At 40.2% G+C, this 19,820-nt stretch overlaps 1 protein-coding gene across 9 annotated transcripts in view; it reads right to left on the reverse strand.

Annotated features, from left to right (window-relative positions):
• Positions 1–19,820, reverse strand: part of IQSEC1 (IQ motif and Sec7 domain 1) — a 273,968-nt gene that overhangs the window by 129,281 nt on the left and 124,867 nt on the right. Inside the window, exon 1 of one of the 9 annotated variants that reach the window (XM_026857671.1) lies at positions 19,156–19,179. The exons of the other annotated variants lie outside the window; for them this stretch is intronic. The gene's annotated coding sequence lies outside the window, so the exon portion shown is untranslated. Of the gene's footprint in view, positions 1–19,155; positions 19,180–19,820 lie in introns of those variants that run through there. 9 annotated transcript variants of the gene reach the window in all.

Raw genomic sequence — 19,820 nt, forward strand, 5'->3', positions numbered from 1 at the left:
CCACTGATGTTAATCACACGATTCATAAGCATTAAATTGATCAGTACTCACCAATTACTAAAACATCATCTGACTCCTCCTGGAAAATGCATGATCTTGTTAAAACCAGATAAGCTCAGAGCTTCCTTTTCTCTTTACCTAATTTGCTTTACAGTCCACTAGAAGATAACTCTGTTCAAACTGAGGAGCAGCAAACTTCCGTATCATTTGTTTCCTGTCTATACATTCAGAGCAGAAAAACTCAAGCCTAAAGGCTGCTCCAGGAGTTCTTAAAATAAAAAAAATGCAAATCATTGTATAATTTAAGAGCAACATCAAAAGCAGTATCCTTTCAAAACTAATCCTAAATGACAATTTCTAGGTAGGTCTAAGACATCAAGCATTAGGACCAGCAGTGGAAGTAAGTGCAACCCTTGAGCAGTAGCTCTGGTCTAAAAGTTGCCACATACATTTTTACCATATGCAAGACCTACAGCAAGCATTAAAATACAAAAAGCTACCTTAAATATAACTGGACTGCTCCATCACTAGACAAACAATTTTACCAGCTCAGTAATCTACGGTTCTGCATCAACAAGCTCTTTTGAAAGGTCTGTGTAAATAAATAATAAAACAGTCTGTTAACTTCTCTAGACTGCCTTGGATTAGGTTTCTGACTTCTAGGGTTTCAGTGCATATCATTATATCTTGCATCAGGACAGAACTTCAGCATAGTTTAAACCCAGGGCTGCTCTTGGCCCAAACCAAAGGTTTGAGCTAAATAAACATTGATGCAACTGTTTTAATGCAAAGACATGAAAACTCAGAAGAGGGGTAGAAGTTGATTCCATTTTTAGCTAACTCTCTAACCTGGCTTCAAGTCCTTTTGTACTGAAACAGCTCAGTAGACTCAGCCTTAAAATAACAGGACTTTTGCAATAAAACTGACGTGGGCATTGACTAAAACCAGCCTTCATATCTCACACTGGTGCGTTTCCATATTTTGCAATTATCTGACCCTTAAAGAACACACAGTCTCTAAGTTCATAAGGTACCTTGACTTTTTGTACAGGAAAACACACAAACAAGCAGCACTGCTCCTGGACTGACAGTTTCTGTACACTTTCAAGGCAGCTGACCCTCACCCCTGCATTTTCTATGTGAAGAAAGGCTTAATTATGTGCAAATGTTGCAACCTCTGTGGTACTTTTTACACTAAAACTTAAGCAAGGATTAAACTGAAATCGCTACTGTCTCTAACAGCCCTTACCTGTACATTTTTAGCTTTTAGCAATAATACAGCAAGTGGTGCACAAAGACAAAAAGAGCATAGTACAAGACAAAAAGAGGCACATGAAAATATTAACTAGGAGCATTTTAACGAGTGCTCATAGCAAAGAAAAAAAAAAAAAGGCAAAAGGAGCTGATGGATGAGGTTCTGGTCCTCTGCTCTAACAGATCTGTAACCCATAACCTGTTTAAGTTCACTGTGTCCTTCCTGAACTTAAATCACAAACCACTAATTTACATGAATAATCAGATTGAAATAATCCAGCCGTGTAAACACAGATACGCCCTAGTTGAACAGAAGCAACATTTAAAGACAGTTTAAAAAATATCAGTGCTAAGCAATTCAAAGCAATGTTTAAATCACCCCTTGAACAAGTCTGCTTTAGGTAGAGCAACTAAGCTCAGAGGAATTAATGCCATAAGGATTTCTTTTCTAGATTCCTATACATAGGCCAGACAATAGGAGAAACACGGTACACTTTACCCAAGCAATGTATTTTAGTATGCAAAATGCACAGGACACATTCACACACTCTTAATACAGAATTCTAAAGATACCAACTTCATCCTAACCTCACAATGATTTGTTATACTGGCATCAAGAGCTTATTAAAAATTCATTAAGTGCTGTGTGGCTATTGGCACCGTCATGCTGAAGAGATCTTTTAACCCAAAGGAAGGTTTGCACCAGAATAATTACAGTTGTACTATATTAAAATACAAGACTAATGGCTATAGAAAGCCATACTCTATATGAAGATTAAAGCATCCAGACTACTAATGATGACTTGCATTCAGTTTTGTCTTGTAGCTTCTCAAGTGCAGCATTTTGCAGATGACAAAGAAACCCACACATAAACTGAATACAAAAATAAAACACATTCTGGAGATACAAGAGTCAACATGGAAGATTTTTATTGTTTTTTAAATCTTAGAAGTGAATTTTTAGTAATTCTTGTTAGCCATAAAATAGCTATAGGAAAATCACTTTGTTAACGTCTGATCTTAAGGAAAGGGGCCAACTCTGTTGCTCACTACTGTAACAATACAGAATATATATTCTCCTTTTCTGAGATAAGTTTCACAAACATTAACCCTGCAGATGTCAGGAGGAATATCTGAGGTGGGTATTTGAATTTCCATTTCACATGAAAACTGAAATGCATAAATTAAATATCTGATCATATACCCCATTATTGTTGGTTACATGTGCAAGTTAAATAGCCGTTAAGAAGAAAACGCTGCTGATACTTGCCAATGGCTCTTAGTCCTGTCCCTTCAGCCCATACTATCTCCCATAAGGTAAAGTCACACTTCAGCTGTGTGAGCACTGTGTCCCCTTGCTCTCCCATCATTATACTCACTTGCCCTATGCGAACACAAGCTTTTTTTTGTGGGGCCATGTGGCAAACCCTACCACTGCAACCACCTGGATGGAAACCCACCTTGTTTCCTTGCACTGTCTTTCCCATGCTGGCGCTGTGCATGGACAGGCTGGAAACAGGAGCTGCAATAATGTCTGGGGCAATACCATCACTGAACATGAACGTGAACTAACACATTCATTGTATTATTCTTTTACATTAGCTCCTGTTCAATGCATTATTATTTAGAGTTGTTGGAGCTTTCATGATGCAATGTGGATGCTCAGAACATTTATGAATAACCCTCTACACAAGTTACACCAAACTGCCTTTGTGTACTCCAAACTTCCACGACCGTCCCTCCCCACAAAGCTATAGAAGCTCGTGCTGCCCAAAATGCAATTAAAGCCCAACTAAGACTCTTTCACTTGTCCAAATGTTATTTTTACTTGATGAAAACACAGCACTGTTCTATCAGTCTTCAGAAAAAAAAAACCAAAGCAGACAACTAAAAATAAAGTATGACTAAACCAAGATGGAAAATGTTTGTAGCAGAAGGAAAATAAGTGAAGAAACTCCATGACAACTCATACTGAGGACTAATTCTTACTTTTTTCCAGATGTGTTGAGACTAAGAACTAACTATTGACTGTTTTCCTCCATTACTTGCAAATGGAACTTTAAGATGCAAGCCGAAAACTATGCGTTACATTACTATAAACCCTCTAATTTATTCTCTGTGGGCTGTGGATCTGCTGATTCAGAAGGCTGCAGTCTGCTCTTCTAACCACTAACTCCATCCTTACAGACTGGCTGGCATGTAGCATGTTACCGAAGGAACAAGTAATTCTTCATGCAGCTATCTGCTCCCCATCTTCATATAACACATGTTCCTCTGTTTAATACTGCCATGACCCTGTAAGTACAATGGCTAATCTGATTTGTGTTGACAAACAATTTCCTAATTATGTATTTGCCTATCTCCCACCTATGGTGGGTTACTAAAATGTAACTTTAACAGAATTAAATGACTACTGATGCTTTAACAGCAGTTCAGCTTTCATTCTTTGCCAGCCCTCTGATTTTGGGAGAGTTTTCCACCTGCAAATACCATCGTAAGTGGAGATTCACCAGCAGAGGAAAGCACTGCTACTTAGTGCGATATTCCCTCGCAGTGAACTTCAGAGAGGTGGGAAGTGCACCGTTTGCCCTCCGCACACATACTGGGACAGCAATGGGGTCGATGTGAAGGGCAAGTGACTGAAGCAAAGGCGCTGCTGTGACAGCACAGCCAGCAACACTGCTCTGCCCCTCACTCTGGAATAGTGCCGCTGACAAACACCATTATTCCCCTTTTCAGAAATAGCAGAGACAACTTGCAGTGCTCTGGGCAGGAATACTTAACACCTCTTCTGCAGGTAGTGACTACTGTTGCCAAGGAGAGTCAAAAATACTGCAGCGTGGCATGAGTCACTACTGGCCCTGGGGGAGACTGGCTTGGCCAAGGGAAGAGGATAATGATCCTGGATCCCACAAGGTGGAAACACAGTGCCAATCCGACAGGAATGACAACTCTCCCCCTGGATACCTGGGAACACCAGCCCCAGGTGGGCACCATCCTGGGGCTTGGGGATCACCCCACTGCTTGTTCTATGTTTTGGGGGTGCAGCCAGACCCTGCCTCTCCTAGTGCACCTCGGGAGATAACTTGGTAATATCGTAGGCTTCACACAGGCTCAGAGAACAGCTCTCTGAAAGGACAGAAGTTTCACATTAAGTGCCACAAGCTCAGCTTTGGTAATCTCTTTACCTTTATAATTTCTGCAATTTTGCTATAGGAGTAGGCCAACATCCCACAGAAGAAAAAAAAGACATAATTTAGACAGTGCAGTATATTTCCACATGCAGTGGTTTTGGCTGGGATAGAGTTAATTTTCCTCATAGTAGCTGGTATGGGGCAATGTTTTGGATTTGTGCTGAAAACAGTGTTGGTAACACAGGGATGGTTTAGTGACTGCTGAGCCCTGCTCACACAGAGCCAAGGCCTTTCCTGCTCCTCACCCCACCAGCGAGCAGGCTGGGGGTGCACAAGACGTTGGGAGGGGACACAGCCAGGACAGCTGGCCCCAGCTGACCCGAGGGATATCCCATCCCATATGGCGTCATGCTCAGCATATACGACTGGGGGAAGAATGAGGAAGGGGAAGAACATCTGGAGTGAAGGCGGTTTTCTTCCCAAGTCACTGTTATGGGTGATGCTTTCTGGAGATGGCTGAGCATCTGCCTGCTGATGAATGGGGAATGAATTCCTTATTTTGCTTTGCTTGCCTGTGTGGCTTTTGCTTTACCTATTAAACTGTATCTCAACCCACAATTTTTCTCACTTTTACTTTTTTGATTCTCTCCCCCATCCTGATGCAGGGGGAGTGTGTGAGCGGCTGGGTGGAGCTTTGTTGCCAGTCAGGGTTAAACTATGACACCACACTACACCATCCTGCCCTCTCCTAAGCTTATTCCAACATTACCTAAAGCTCCCCATGCAAAAAGTAAACCACTGCATTTTTGTCTAGTGCTACACATGTATTTCACCTTGCTAACAGGCATGACCATATGATTTTAAGGTCTAGTCATGTAACCTTACATACGCATGGATGTAGAGGATCTCTCTGCACCCAAACCATACAGTCTAATTAAAACTAAAACAAAGACTCTGTCAATTTTGGTTTTAAAGCTGCTGGAGTCCAATGGAAACAAGACCAACCCTAAAACCCAGTTAATAATAATTTTCCCTTTGGAGTGGGACTGTTTTCTCAGTGAGGCATAAAACCCCTCATTCAGACCTCGTGCATACGTAAGGAGCTGCTGTACAAGTGGCTCAGTGTAGTCAGTGCAATACACTGCTCTTCGGTGCCGCAGCACCAGGGGCCTGGGGAAATGCTTTTACCAGGGCAGCTTACACGCAGAGGGAAAAAACACACTCATTCTACTGGTATAAACCACGTTGAGGCTGACTGAAATCTCCAGCAGGGGCTGCAAGGGGCTGCACAGTCTTCTAGAAAAGGGAGGAGGCAGAGAGGGAGAAAGACTGGTATAGCCTCATATTTGATGGATAAGAACATGAACCAGAATGGTTACTGAAGCTTCCAAAAGTGAAGTGAGAGTTTCAGGATTTCTGAAGGATATCGGGAAAGGCAAATTAATGTGGTAGAGATCTTTATCCACACAGGAAAAAAAATTTTTTTCTGCTCTCAAGCTCATTGGTGTTGCAACCAAAGAAAACAGGATTTGTTAAAACAGCCAAACACATTAATTGAAAATAACTTACAGCACTGTAAGAAAGAGAAATGTTACTTCGCATTATGCTAGCTGGGGGAGCCAGCAAGCTGCTCTATAAATAAGCCCAGCTGTAAGCAATTAAGCTAATATTCAACCTACATATTCTGAACAGTAATAAGGTCACTGATAAAAGAAAGAAACGGCTGTTTAAGGGTGAGCACAACTTGCAGGTTAAACTTCAGAAAAATAGCCACACCCAATTGCTCCAAGGAACCTCTGAAGCTTAGCCTTAGTAGGAACATACACCTTTATAATTTAGGACTTTTCTCAGACATTTCCAGCAGTACTGAGGTCAAGATGAACATCTGTGTTGTGAAGACTTTTCTCTGGATTTAAGCACTGATCCACTTTGTTTCAGGCTTCCCCTCTGCTTGTGGTTCTAAACACAGATCATAAGTAAAACAATTTTTATCTTAATCGAATCCCCTCTCAGGGATTATTTCCAGTTTCTGTTATATTGACTCACTGTCTGTTGGGAACTAAGAGACTTTTTAGCTTTATTTTGGTATCCTGGTGATAAAAAGCTCTCCACAGTCTCATTCTGGTTGTAATGAAAGTTCATGCAGGAATTCAGGCTCTCTAAACTATTTCCTCAGCACATAATAATTATGCAGTGTGAAATCCAGTAATTACTTAGATTATGTGATTTCTCAAGGGAAACTTGCATGACAAAACATACCATTCAAATCATATAACCGTGTAACATGAAGAAACTGTAGTGTGAAAATGGCTAGCTTTTTTAAATATATAAGATTGCTGTGAGAACGCACAATCACCGAGAGTCTCGCTTAATAGCTCCATTCCTGGAATAAACTCTACCGGAATCCACAGCAACTGCTCTTGGCAGGGAGCACACAGCATGTCAAACACAAACCACTCAAAGAATGTGCCCAGCGATGCACAGCAGCCACAGCCTGTCATCTTATTTAAGTGGACTGTGTTTTCACGTAACACACAGGTAAGACTGTAGTGCTACACTAGCTTCAAGACATTTGGAATTTCAGAGTTTTATTCTGCCATAAAAGCCACCTTCTTTTCTCCCCCCTTCCTCTTTGTCTGAAGCAAATGATGCTGGTGGTATGCTAAGAACACATGCTGCATCTTTCAATTGGGGAGATACAAGAAATAGGAGATTATGATAGGCAAGTGAAATAATGAAAATAATGTTTCTTTCATATTCCATCTTTTGCCTTCTTGTAAAGGAAACAGAGATATTTCCAAGAAACTGAAATCATGAAAACTCCTTGAAGATTTTTTGCAACAACCCTGTATTCTTCTTTTCATGGCTTTAGTATAAGGACACATAAGAATCCAGCCTAATAATCATCTCAGACTACTTATGTTAACTACGCAAGGTGAAAGAATAGAAGTACTAGGACAGACGATCTTTAACACATGCATTTTTCAAACTTACCACAAAATAAAAGTTTTATATTTTCTTACTGTACCTGATTGTCCTGACAGAAATGCAGTATTTCCACATCAGATTCCACATTGCACTGCCATCTCTCTTCATGACCTTCTCTGAAGTGTTTGCAAAGTGAAAAAGATTCCAAGTAACTCAAGGAATAAGTAAGTTTAGCAGCACACGACAAAGTTAGTCCAAGGTTCATGCAGCAGCCAAGCACTGATTCACGATTTCCAAGTGATTCCTCCGACCTCCACTCAGATGAACTCAGAGAGAAGCCAGCTTTCTCATTTGAAGTCTCGGGTTACTTCTTTTTTCATGATTTACAAGACTCGTTGTTTACATTATTTGCAAGCCAGAAGAGAGTATTAGAGGCTGTTCAGAAAGCTACATATAATATTGCTCCAAGCTGTCAAGTAAGAAAAACCTACCTGTGCAGCACCTGCAGAAAGTTATTCTAATTTATTTCACTTCAGAAAAAAGAGTCCAGTAACACTGCCCTAGAAAATCACTTACGAGAACTGCAAATGCTTACACACTAAATCAAGTGGTTTAGGCTGAATAAACTCTCAACTGTTTGCAAAATTTCTTGTGTACTGTAATAAACTTTTTAGTGCCAATAGAAGTAATGAGTCATTTTCCAAAGCTGTATTTGAACACTTACGAAGTTCCTTCAATAGTGAATATCAGCATGACACTTAGGCTATAAATTATATCAAAAGTAAAATGGTAAGATCTGATAAAAACAAAAAACCCCCAACACACACACACACACAAACAAACCCAAATGCCAATTTAATCATTGTGATATATGGAATTCTCTTACTGTGCTGAATAAGTTTAAACACACAGCATTTATTGCCAAAATTTCAAATTGAATTTAAGCCTCAACACACATTCACATGGAATCAACCTTAGAGAAAAGTAGTATTGTTGTAATTATTGTTAATCTTTATAACTGAAGGACAAGCCCTTTTAAATTCTACCCTGGTTTCTCCAAGACCACCCTGAAAGTTAGTGTTGTTGCTATGACAGATTAAAACTTCTGAAGCCTTCACTCAGCCCCACTAGACCACACTCTCTTCTCTACAAAGAGGTCAACCGCACGATTATCAGAGGCTCTTCTGGATCAAAGACATTAGATACATGTTTATATTATAAAACCTAATTAAGCAAGAAACTAAGTTCATGCTACTTCTTCATAAAAGCATAGTACGCTTTTATGATTAAATGTCTGTTTTCTGTTGCACAACTCCATTTTGTATAAGACCATTTTATCTAGGATCTCATTACCGTTACTACTATTCTGAAACCTACTCTGTTTGGGGGGGGTTCTGACAACTGTTCCTGGTGCAACCTATTGACGGCTAAAAAAAAAAACCCAAAAGTCAGAACAAGTTCCACAGCATATTGTACATTTTAAATCAGTAGGCTTAATGAAGAAAAATTAAATTAGAAAACTTATACATCTATTCTTAACATAACAATTGAAATAAATTTCAATGATTGAAAAAGCTACGTAGGTTCAGGCAGCCCAGCAGAACTCTGTCCATTACCATAACTTGTACATTTGAGAGATGAAGTGCCTACAAGATAGATTTTCTGATTTTTGTATGGTGTACACTTGAAATATTTCATTCAGCATAAATAAACCCATTATATATACACACAGTATAACACTAGTAGTTTATTTTCTGTGTAGTATAAAGGTATCAAACAGCATGCTCAGTTGTGTCAACTACATCTCTTTGAGCTTATATTTGAGGCTTTGGTGTAATTGATGTATTTAGATGATAAATTCATTGATTCATCCTCAGTTGCAATATTTGGATATTACCAGCATCTTCAGGAATAGTATTTTCACCTGTCTAAAGATAAAGGTGGATGAGATCTACAAGCGAACAGTATTTTAACTATCTTCTTCATCCATGTTTTTAAAATTTGTGCACAACCAGTGACCAAATGGATTAAGATAACATGTGACAGAATCACAGGAGAAGTGAGATGCTGTGAGGTGGCTTGTGTAGGGGTTTTTATTTTACTTTGTTTTTTAAAATCATTGCTGCAGCATTTCCCATGGAAAGGAGACTATTTATGAAATAGTATAGAGAGTATTTCAGCTCCTGTCCTGATAAACTGAGTTTGTCCACTAATTCCCAAAGAGACCTGGACAAATCAAGGTAGCCCTCCACAAAGGCACCATTAATTCTACAGGGAATGTCATGCCAAAATTTGTAATATAGAACTGACAGACAACTTGAAAAGACAAAATAATATACATCCAGAAAATGCTGAATACTATGCAAATTACATGACAGTTAATATGACTAGTATTTCAGTTCTATGATTAAATCTTGGATGTCAATAAATGCTGTTTATTCTGGTGTAAATATGAAGAACAGATTGCTGTGAAATGCTCCTTAAAATGATATTTAAGAGGCGTGCTTAAAGCTAACAGCATCCTGTAAAGCTTCAGGACGCCAGGGAGAACAATGCTAGATTTGACCAAGCTAATAGCATAAGCTAATAGCTCAGCTAATAGCTGATGATTTCTGTACATACACAGATGTGAAGAACTGGTGATTAATCAAAACCTATGGCTAATTCTGTCTCTCACGATGAGCTGCCTTTTCTAAAAACTGCTCCTTCATAATATGATTGCCAAAGAGGTAACAGAAAGGATATCAAAGTGGAAACTGACTGATAACTATTTCTTACTATTAATAAAAATCTTATTCAGGAATAGAGGAATTTTTCCAGCAGCAATAGGACAGTAAAGTCCCTTTTGTCTTAGCTGTTTACTTTCTTCTCCTTTGTTCACAGTAACATTACCATGCCTGAAACAAGGCACAGATTAGCATATCAAATGATTTCACTTTTTTGAAGCCTTGTTTGCTTTCACTGTATGACAAGTCAAGATGAGCCCCAGCACTGCAGGGGCCTTTTGGCATCATGTCTGTCTTTGACATGGATTTTCCATTTTGTACATCAATCATAATCTATTGTAATGATTCCAGTGACAATCTTCTCCCACACTCACATGTTTGGCCAAGAAAACCCAGCCAACACAGACTGTGGGTTGGTAACAACGCCTCTTTGGAGACAGTTGCTGCCTGGCTGGTTTATTATTCCTCTTTGGGTGTGGCAATGAAAACTTCAGTTATCTCTTCCCCTTGAAATAAAACAACAGATTCCATTCACAGGACATCACTGCATCCACCCAGTCACACTGTGTATGGGACCACGCTCTGTGTGAGGAATAACACCCCAAAGAGATATACTTAGTTTGCCGATCTCTTTCTTCTTGCATTACATTCCCTGAAAATCTTTATGGGATACGCCCTGCCTGCAAACATCTACAGCACAACTCTCATTCTCAGTAGCCATGTCAGCATTGCCGTGTCTGGACCCACAACACTGTCCTGCTAATGGTTCACATACAAGCTGTCTTTATCCTGCCAACTTGCAGCAGGAAGCTTCAAGGAGAAGTTCTGCCCTCTTTCAGAATTTCTTCCTACTTCAGTACATTGGCTTTTCCAACCCAGCCTCATTACATCTCCCTAGGACACTGAGTGACTCTTATTTTTGGTGGATGTATTAACATGCACAATCATGAAATATTGTCCCCTGCATCAGAATGTCACATTGTTCTTAGGTTTTCTCCCAGTTTACTTTCACACTTCTACACTGAGTGGACAGACCAGGTCTCTTGGAGCTGAATTTCACTGTCTGTAAAACAGGGAAAGCAATTCTGAACTTTGTAAAACATTTTGCATCATTTCTAGGAAGAAAAGAGCACAGTCACCAATTCAAAGATGATGCTGGGATAACTGTCACTCTCAACTGGCTTATGAAAACTGAGCAAGTAGTTGAGGCAACTGAAGAAGCATCCATTCTGAGCTACCTCTGCCGTGCCCAGGGATTATCGCTGCCTATTGCAAAGTCACCATAAAGGACTGGCTGCTGCTCAGCTGCTCCGGATCTGCAGGCTGGAGCACTGGTTGAAACTGCTGATGCAGGTGAGTTTGCACCAAGACGACCTGGGACACACATTTTTTGTTTTGCTGGCTTGTACACATATATAGCGAGCTGTTACAGGGGAGACAAAGCAACTGGAAGAATCAACATCTTAAAAATACTGGAACAAAATTCACCAGCAGTTGTTTGTCAGAGCCCTCAACTTGGACACATAGCACACGTTTTAGTGACAACAATAATAGGGTTCTTCCAATGCTATTGATTGTTAAGAGAACCCAGAGCAACTAGCCCGCTATGTGATGGAGAGTACTTAAGGATTCTTAAAAAAAAAAAATAAAATGGGGGGAGGGTAGGGAGGTAATAGATAGAAAATAACTAGAGGATTTTAATCTGTTTTCTGTATTTCACACAGGAAACAAAGTTGCTGCAGGCAACTATATTACAGGGAACATAAATCATTCTAAGTATTTAAAAATGCTAGAGCTAAGATTGCTTTACAAGTTGTAGGTGGCACATTACATTTAAATTATATTAATAGAAAGGCAATGCTTAATTTGGAGTCTCACATTCTATTATTCTCCCCTCTCCTGAGATTCATTCATATTTTGCATAAAAGCCTGCACGATAAGCAGAGTGCTCTGCTGGTAGAGCCAGGGACAGGAGCTGAGTGTGTCAAGGCCCCGTCATGGAAGTTACTATGAAGTGGCTCAGAGAAACTGAGCACCCAGGACACCTTATCTGATATGCTGTTTGATAAAGTCCTGTGCTCCGGATGCATGCATCACTTTACACATGACATGTTTGCAGCTAAGATAATCTTATGACTTTAACTGTGCATAGGCTCATCCTAAATTAGGTTAGTATAACATTCCTGTGAAGAGGGAAACGAGTGTACTGCAGCCTTCAAGAGTGACGGTGGCAATTTGCTTATTTTCCTGAAGTTCCTACCAGGACAAATTGATCATGAAACAGAATCTAACAGCATTTCTATTATTATGTAGTAATCACTTATATATTTACAGGTCATTTTGACAAAAGAAAAGTGTGAGTGTGAGAGCTAGCATGGTTTTGGTTGTCAGGACAATTCCAGACCTATTTTTAACTTAGGTAGCATTCCCCTTATACAATGGCTATTACCAATTAAGGATTGAAAGGAGTCTTACAAATAGATGGGTTTTAAATTTGTGGATTTAAAAGAATTCTGGCTCTTTAGACAATTTAGGGTATCTTTAAACCTTCAACTTGTAACAAGTTTACATTTTTAGAAGATAGGAGAAGAGGTTTAAATAAAATATTTTCACAGCGTATTTTTTCCTTAGCCTTCACTATACTTTCTTTCCTTCCCTTCCCCTTTAAACTTCCTTTTCTGATTTTTCACAAACACTCCTAAGAGTATGCAAAACACAGTGTTTCCTGGGAGTTTACGGCAGTGACATCCGCATACCAGTCCTTCTGCAGAATAAAGTCAGTATGACTTTGGCATTTGCTAAAGGACATCCCCCTCTTATCCCCAACAAGCTGGCAAGTTTGTGTTGCTTCGAAGAGGCCCCTCCAGCACCCTTCCAGCTGCAGCTTCTGACAGACTCCTCATATGTCTCCAGGCCTCCACCGAGCTCCCAGACTCCCTTTCCTGTGACTTCATCTTGGAAGACTATCAAAGGAACCTCAGACAGCTTCCAATCCCCCTCTGCGGGGCACAGAGCCAAATGCACAATTAAAATGTGACGGCTCTAGGGTCTGCCCATCAGTTGCATCTAAATACAGTAGAGACCAGATACGAAAAGAAAAGCCTGGCAAACAACGTGCTCTCTAGGGGCACAGCTAAAGGGCAGGCATCACCAGCTACATGTCTGAGAGAGCCCTGGCACAGATATCACAGTTCTTCAAAACCTCAACATGAATCTTTGAAGGTCTGTTTGTGGAAGGTTAAAATCTGTATGAGTGTGAAGAAGGGAGAACCTGAGGACTCACAGATGGTTCCTAGGTGAGAGAGAAGGAGGTGAAGAAAAAGAAGGTTTCAGAAAGGCTAGAGATTGACATACTGTAAACTGCAGAGAGGCAGAAAAAGGTAAGGCATATACACAAAGAACTGCCTCCAGTTGCAAGCCAGTTTATCAGTTACAGCAGTGATAAAGGGGAAGAGATCACACAGCCCTATATATTTGTGCAGGAGTTTTGCTCAACAATGCCTAAGTCCCACAGAACACCTCAGTGAAAGCGAGAAAGGAAAGTTAAGGGGTCCTGTAAGATGTATGTCCTCCAGGTAGGAAGGAAGAGCAGCCAGGAAAGTTAAGAGAACCAGAAGTATGAATTTAAGGCATAGGAACAATGCATTCTGAACACTTGCGGGAAGACTGTCTTAGATACAAAGTACCAATAATTACATTACAATGAATGCTTCAATGAGATTAACAGGTATTTTAAATTTCTCAGCTTGAAATCACTTTACTTCCCTGAGTGTAGACAAGACCTCTGATTACTTCTAAGGCATTCTGCTATTTTGTACATTTATTTGAGGGTTTCCTTTTAATCATTTTTATGCTGAATGTGGGAATACTGCAATCTGCACTATTTGCAGGCTGTACTTCAAAAGGATAGTGGGTTTTGGGGGATGAGCAGGATAGAATATTATGCTCTCAGCTGCTCTGAAATTGCATAAAGGTTGCCAACATGAACCTCTGGAGAGAGAGCTGTACTATAGGCATATGACTCAGCCCTGCTCTGGATGAAGTCACTGTCAAGTGAAAGCAAACTACTTGTTTCTAACAACATATATGGTGAACTCTTAAACGCAAGTTCAAGACAAAGCGTCAGTAATTTTTCCCACCCACTTTGCTATTGTTTTGTTCAAGATATTGCAAACGAGCTCATAATTTAAATGGCAGCAAGAAGAAAAGCAAATCAACTGACATCACTGTCTATAAGTGTGCAAAAGACATTCCTTGCTCTCATGAACTAGAACCTACGCATTTTTTCCCCTGATCACTGTTTCTGAGATTTGTAACTAGTGTACAGCTATTGTTTTCAAGGAATATAAGATTAGAGCATTGTACATAACACACTACCTATCACTTTTTTTTCCTTTATTAAACCTGTTTTTAAATAATGAATTTAACAATAGCATTCTCTTTAACTACACAGTAACACATGACTACTGAGTTTTTCGCACCTTTTTTTATGCTGCATTTTACTTAAAGGAAACAGCAGTACTGCTCTGTGCCTGTTAGTAAGCACGTTATCTGGCACATCTGAACCAACCTCACATCCGAGAAGCAGAGTCCATGCTGTTAACACCAGAAATGAGGCACAAAGACTATCAAAGCACATTCTTTTTAACAAAGAGTTAACCTAGAGGACAATCCTGACATAGATCATTTAAAGCACATGTGCTGTCTTTGAAACTGCATCTAAATTAAGGCTGGCAATTCCTTTAATGGCTTCAAATGCTACAAATTTGTCTTGGATAACAGAGTGGGAAAGAGGATGAGCACAGAGCTGCAGGTGCCCTGCGGAGTGCAATATTAGAGTGGCTTTAAGTAGCTTCTGACACTCAGTTACTCTGTGATATTCTAGTGTAGCAGCAATAAGCTGCTCCTACCAAGCAAATTCATGAAAGCATTGTAATTTATAAACATCACTGAAACATCCTAATGGGACTGAATCATATAGCAAAATATAGACCTATTCTTGCCCAGAAATGGGCTTAAGCACATGATTCAGTCTATCCTGACTCATAATGTTGGAACTGCTAGTCCCAACTGAAGACTAGCAGAAACAATTTCAACTAATCCCTGCTTCAAAAAACCAGTCATCTCTCCCCTATCTTATTCTATCAGGGTGGCTGGAATCAGATGCTTTTTAGAAATGATCCTAACTGTTCTGTAAGGGACTCATGCCTCCTGTAGAGAGGTCAGAGGGGCCAAATTGATGAAGGAAAAATGAAAAGATGATATATTTTAAAAACTGTTTTGTTTGTCAAGCAACTGGATTCCAGTAAAGTAGCTTCTACCAACCTGGCATGTTATGTTTTTTAAAATACTTTATTTTAGCAAGAAGAGAGAAGACATTCTGGGAAGAAAAATCCCCCCCATAACTACAGATTATAGTCGCCTTCACTGCTAGTCACAAATTTTCTCACCTCATGCTTTATCTTTAATGCAATGCTAATGGTAACAATTTCTCGCTTGGGCTATTACACACCAGCTGGCAGGAGCACAGCACGATGCACCCACTGGCTAAAGAAAATCTTCACTTTCACATGCTAAACCTGAAGTCACATGATTTTATAATAATCCATTGAGTAATGCATGACACATTCATCCTCAAAATCCCACAGAAACCCTACAGTGACTTATTTGTTTTACACCATAATCTGTTATAGAAATATATCTCCACACTTTTAGTATTTGTATTCAAAGGATATGAAAAAACAGCACTTAAATGAGGGGTTATATAATACTGACCACTCGGTGTTAATGGCAATAGAGAGCTGAAATTTGATTTTCATAAATTAGTGAATTACCAAACATTTTTGGACCAGGTTTCTACTCCAGTCCCCCCAGTTTGCTGTATACAATCTGCTGCAACTTGGATAAAAGCAGGCTGTTTGTTTATACACACAATATTGGAGGCATCAGCAGCACTACCTTGCAGTAACTTTGTTTTGTGAATATACATGTGATGGGCAAAGTCCTGGCTACCGAAGCCACTGCCAAATTTAAGAAACAGACTGAAAGTGCAGTTGGCTTATTTTGGCCTATTTCCCTCTTTCCCTTGCTGTGTTGAGGAAATTTATCTGTGAATCAGTTCTCACAAGACTGCAAACTGTACAGCAGCCCTCTACTCCAGGTTGGGTGTCTGCCCTTAGCTGGGCTTCTCTTTAGGAATGTCTCATGCACAGCTTGCTATAAAGAGCTTTGGAACTGGATTTTTACCTTGTATACCTGAATACATTAGAAAACTAACATCTCAGAAGGCAAGAATTGTCCTAGTTTTCCTTTGTCCCATCATCCAGAATCCCTGTTTTCTTGCAGAGCCCCAGCTGGCATTACAGCTACAGGCAGGGAGGGGGACTGGCTCATCTGCCCCATCCCCCAGTCCTGCTCCCAGCCCCACAGCCCTGGGCAGCAGGGACAGGCCACCACCACAGCTGGCCCCAGCCTCTCAGTTAACCTTCTTCTCAAGGGTTTGAGGAAGAAGCACACTTCACAAACAGCAACATAGTGTGCCAGCCCTATTCTGCCACTCCTCTCCGTACGCTCAGGGCGCAGGCGCTGTGTGTGCACGGTCTCACAGCCAGCACCAGCAGCAACCACTGCTATGCGAGACAGTTGCTAGACACCATGTCTAGTCCATGGATTTCAATATAGATGCACAGTTCCATGCAAGTGGCTCCCAGTACAAGGCAAAATTATACCACAAAACAGAATTATCCAGGTCAGGCAACAGACACGGTCCCACCAGACTTCCCTGAGTAACAAAAGCTGAAAAACACAGCTCGATTTCTGAACGCACAGCAGCAAGCCACAGAGCTTCTGGAGCAACAAGAAACATTTACCACAGTTTTGAGCACTGACTCCAACTGAAAATAAGTCATGCCCTGCTCAGACAGTCCACAAAAGGAAAGAGAATAGAGTCACATTTCTTGTCATGTACAGCTTGCTCAGCACTGCTGGGGAGGGTGAGTGCACGAGGAGTGATGAGCAGAGCTCTCATGGCCAAGCAGTGACTCTCTGAGTCACCCCACAGCATCAGGAACCCATGGCTTAGGGGGAGGTGGGCACACAGCACCCCCTCGTCTGCTCTGAAGAGTCACCTGCTGTCACAGCACTGCCTGTACGTGGGGAGGCTTCGGGGTTTGGTATGGCTTCCCCCACGACTTGTCACCACACCTCTTCACCTGCAGCCATGGCTGGTCACCAGGTAACAGTGGTGGCACGAGGGAATGTCTGAAGTTTGCTCCTGCCTGCATTCTCAGACACATCTTCCCCCACACCATCAAGGCATAACAGAGGGCAGGCAATAACCCTAATGCTAATACTGAACATTCATGTAGGATGAGCCACATAATGGAAATGCTACTCAAGTTCTGGTTTATCTCCTTCTGTACAGAAAAATAAGGAATATATACACCCAGGCACACACAAAACTTCCCCATAGCTCGTTGGGTCTTTTCCAAGAGCATTTTAAACAATCTACAACTACTAATAAAGAATAATTGGAAGTAAGTCAAGAAACTTGTGGGTTTTTTCCTTTCTAATATGAACTTCCTTGCATTTAAGTTTGTTATTCCAGACCATTTGCTTTTCATTTTTATTTGTCACTGTGCTTTAATCAAGTAATTTAAATTAAATTTCCTTCAATTTTCTTTTTCTCAGAATGATGGGAGCAAAGTGCTTAAGTCCTCTTTTTACTTCTGTTCATGCAAACACACACCAGGAGGAGGGCTCAAGTACATCTAGGTTCTGATGACAAATAAATTAGCTATCTGGAAGGAAATAAATGGACAGTCCTTAGCTACTGCAGAGGTTTCCATTAGGAGACATAGAATAACTCTACAGTAATTCATTTGCAACAAAGCTGGGATTTCACCAGGAATCCAAGACATAAAGCTTTAGTTTAGTTGTATTTATTTGTGTCAAAACAGTCTGGCTACATTTCTATTATTTTATATGGTTTCTCAGCAAGGAAGACATTACAGTGGGCTAGGAATGGGTTGGAAATTTTTTGGCTTAGAAATGAAATCTGTGAAAAGCAAGAAGAGAATAAAGGTATCTTTTGAAACTTCACAAGCCAATGGTCACAGATGAGGGTCCTATATTACTCAATGCCAGAAAGTGCGGGGCACCCCTTAAACCTTGAAAAAGATTGGAACTGTTCCCTTTTCCAGCCTTCAGTCACCGCATGAAAAATTCAACTGCAATTAGCATTTAGTACAAAGCACTTTCTGTAGGCTGACAATAGGTAGTCGGACCAGAAAGTGTACATAACAAGAACAGAATCCTATTTTAAAGAGTTGCATGGGTTTTGTTAACAATGAGTGATCCTCACTTCTTCCCCAGAAAATTCAAATACATATAATTCCCTCTGCTTAGTAGTGTAAATCAAGAGCAAGAAAACAGAAGTTTAGATTAAAAAGCATCAGGGTAAGTTCAGGGACAAGTTAAATGGAATTGCTTATTTTGCTGTTCCATTAAATAGGCAAGCTCAATGCATCTGACACCCAGTCCTATTCTTTATGATCACCATTCACCATCAATCATTTAAGCTGTATGTCAGACCTGCCTAAGTGAAGTGCCCGTTGCTCTGAATGGCTGTGATGTGCACTTTGTGCTGGGAGGGAGATGAAAGATGAACTATTATATTACTAAATATCTGTGGGAAAAAAAGGATCTTCTCCATATTACATAAATTTCCGTGACATTTCAATTAATCTCCTAGTGCTATTTACAGTCTGTACACCACACAACACAAGCTACTGTGCCTAAACATAAAATATCAGAGAAGAAAAAGTACTAATTGAGTCTTAGCTGAGATGATGTGACTTAAAGTAAATGTTAAAACCAAATAGCATCATCACCTTTCACATCTGCATGCACAGAGACAAAAGTGGCCGATAATTAATGCAATAAAAAAGCAGCTTTACAATCTTTGTCACAAGTTCTCATTAATTCTCTACCACTCCCTTTTCCCCTGCATATTTGCCTTTCAGCAATAGAGGAGAATAGCAAGTAAAAGCACTAGTGGCATCATGTGCAGCCACCCAGTTCTGAAAAGCATTTCAGAGTTAATGTTTTCTTACCTTTTATAGAAACCGTGAAGAGGCTGGAGACATAAAAACTGCCAGTAATCCAAGCAGAAGGCCTTTAACTTCAGCATTTTCAAATACTTCTACTGCAGCAACTGTAGTCTGCAGCTAGGTTTTAACAACACAAGACTTCTTTTTGTTATGATTTGAATGACTCAAATCCAGTCCAACACACTCCTCTCCTTATTGCTGCAGCATAAGTGTTTCTAATTGCTACCAACATATGCAGCTAGTCATGCACATGGCACAGCACCTGCACGGTTACAGTATCCTACTTTAATACAAAGAGGCAGTCGCACAAAGGATACAAATTCATGTGCGTCTTTGATCCTGATTGCAGTTTATCTTTCCAAAAGTCCCCAGTGCTACCGGGATAACCGTTATTACACAGAAATCCCACTTCTCCTTCGGGCTATTTTAGGCCATTCTAAAAGCCCTCTGGTCAAACAACGTGAATATATTCCAGTGGAGGTTTTGGAAGGACCTCTGGAAAGCATCCTTAAAGCTTACAGAACTTCGGAAAACGCAAGCAATTATCTCAATCAGATCTGACAACAACTGCCCTATAATCACAGCAGTGCTATGATCCCATCACATGGGAACTGCAGGCTTTTTTCCTTTTTCTACTTTTTTTTTTTTTTTTTTTTAAATTATATTTT

The sequence above is a fragment of the Athene cunicularia genome (assembly GCF_003259725.1).
Source record: "Athene cunicularia isolate RWA chromosome 12 unlocalized genomic scaffold, athCun1 chr12_part1, whole genome shotgun sequence".
NCBI classification, from domain to species: domain Eukaryota; kingdom Metazoa; phylum Chordata; class Aves; order Strigiformes; family Strigidae; genus Athene; species Athene cunicularia.